Source organism: Lucilia cuprina, chromosome 5 (genome assembly GCF_022045245.1).
Source record: "Lucilia cuprina isolate Lc7/37 chromosome 5, ASM2204524v1, whole genome shotgun sequence".
NCBI classification, from domain to species: Eukaryota; Metazoa; Arthropoda; class Insecta; order Diptera; family Calliphoridae; genus Lucilia; species Lucilia cuprina.
Window position 1 is genome coordinate 43,127,214 of NC_060953.1, and position 2,500 is coordinate 43,129,713.

The window sequence follows — 2,500 nt, forward strand, 5'->3', positions numbered from 1 at the left end:
CAAAAATATCGTTGACGACTCTGGCTATGTTTCCGGCTATCAAAATAAGGATACCTATCCTGCTACTGGCAATTAAATTTTTGTATACATTTATAATGGATTCTTATACAAATTTAAAATCAAAACTTTTTTATTATAAAATTTTACTAATTTATATAATATTAGCTACAAACAACAAAAAACATATATTTAAGCCTCAACAGTTTAGTTAAGTAAGTTTAATGTAAATTCCTTTCCACAAAAGCACAATATTATTTTAAATTATTTGTTTAAGTTAAAAATTTAAATTTATTCTTTTTTCTTTTTTAATTGTTCTTTAACTTGTTTTGTTTCTTAAATAAATTGTGATAATTTTTATTTAGTGTACATTTTTTGATGGATTTTGTTTTATTTTTTAATTGTTTTAGCCTTAAACAATCCTATCCCTTCAAAACGCTTGGATAACTTTTGTACCCAGAAACCATATATATTAATAGTTCAAATTTTTTCCTATACCTATACAACTTTTTTGAAAATATGTACAACCTGTATTAAAATGCAATATTTCATTGGTTAAAGTTACGCAACTAGTATGTGAAGATGTCATTTTACTTAAACATGGTTTTGGTGTCTCTTGTCAAGTTGTCAACTTATGATAATCTTTTTATAAAACTAAATAAAAACTCTATTAAAAATTAAAAATATGTGAGTGTTTTATGTAACACCGTTTTAGAGGAAAAGTAAATTTGTTCTAGTTAAGTTCTATTTCAGTACAAGTTCAATTCTAGTTCAGTTCTAGTTTAGTTCTAGTTCAGTTCTAGTTCAGTTCTAGTTCAGTTCTAGTTCAGTTCTAGTTCAGTTCTAGTTCAGTTCTAGTTCAGTTCTAGTTCAATTGTAGTTCAGGTCTATTTCAGTACTAATTGAGTTCTAGTTTAGTTGTAGTTCAGTTCTAGTTCAGTTCTACTTCAGCTCTAGTTCACTTCTAGTTTATTTCTAGTTCAGTTCTAGTTAATTTCTAGTTCAGTTTTAGTTCAGTTCTAGTTCAGTTCTAGTTCAGTTCTAGTTCAGTTCTAGTTCAGTTCTAGTTCAGTTCTTGTTCAGTTCTAGTTCAGTTCCAGTTCAGTTCTAGTTCAGTTCTAGTTCAGTTCTAGTTCAATTCTAATTCAGTTCCAGTTCAGTTCTAGTTAATTTCTAGTTCAGTTCTAGTTCAGTTCTTGTTCGGTTCTAGTTTAGTTCTAGTTCAGTTCTAGTTCAGTTCTAGTTCAGATCTAGTTCAGATCTAGTTCAGTTCTAGTTCAATTCTAGTTCAATTCAAGTTCAGTTCTAGTTCAGTTCTAGTTCAGTTCTAGTTCAGTTCTAGTTCAGTTCTAGTTCAGTTCTAGTTCAGTTCTAGTTCAGTTCTAGTTCAGTTCTAGTTCAGTTCTAGTTCAGTTCTAGTTCAGTTCTAGTTCAGTTCTAGTTCAGTTCTAGTTCAGTTCTAGTTCAGTTCTAGTTCAGTTCCAGTTCAGTTCTAGTTCAGTTCTAGTTCAGTTCTAGTTCAGTTCCAGTTCAGTTGTAACTGAGTGTTACTACGGTTCTAGTTCAGTTCAAGTCCAGTTCAGTTCTATATCAGTTCTAGTTTAGTTCTAGTTTAGTTGTAACTGAGTGTTACTACGGTCAAGTCTAGTTCAGTTCTAGTTCAGTTCTAGTTTAGTTCTGGTTCAGTTCTATTTCAGTTCTAGTTCGGTTGTAGTTCAGTTCTAGCTTAGTTTTAGTTCAGTTCTAGTTTAGTTCTAGTTCAGTTCTAGTTTAGTTTTAGTTTAATTCTAGTTCATTTCTAATTCAGTTTTAGTTCAATTCTAGTTCAGTTCTAGTTTAGTTCAGTTCTAGTTCGGTTGTAGTTCAGTTCTAGTTCAGTTCTAGTTTAGTTCTAGTTTAGTTCTAGTTTAGTTCTAGTTTAGTTCTAGTTCAGTTCTAGTTCAGTTCTAATTCAGTTCTAGTTCAGTTCTAGTTCAATTCTAGTTCAGTACTAGCACAGTTCTAGTTTAGTTCTAGCGCAGTTCTAGTTTAGTTATAGGTCATTTCTAGTTTTAGCGCAGTTCTAGTTATTGCTAGCGCAGTTCTAGTTTAGTTCTATGTCATTTCCAGTTTAGTTCTAGTTCAATTCAAGTTCAGTTTTTGTTCAGTTCTAGTTCACATCTAATTCACTTCTAGTTCACTTCTACTGTAGTTCCATTTTAGTTATATTTTAGTTCTAGTTCAGTTCTGGTGAACATATAGTTCAAGTTCATTTCTAGTTCAGTTTTAGATCAGTACTATAGTAAAAATTACTTAAAGTAGAGCAATAGTGGATAAAATATTAAACTTAATTTTAATTTTTTTAAACTATATTAAAAATTCCTCTTTGTAACTGTAATCAGAGGTTAAACATTTTGTTAATAAAGTTCAACAAAACACAGTCAACTATACACTGTAGATAAAACCAAATATGTAAATGTATTTCATCTTATGAAAAAAATTAAACAAAAACTACAAAAATTCA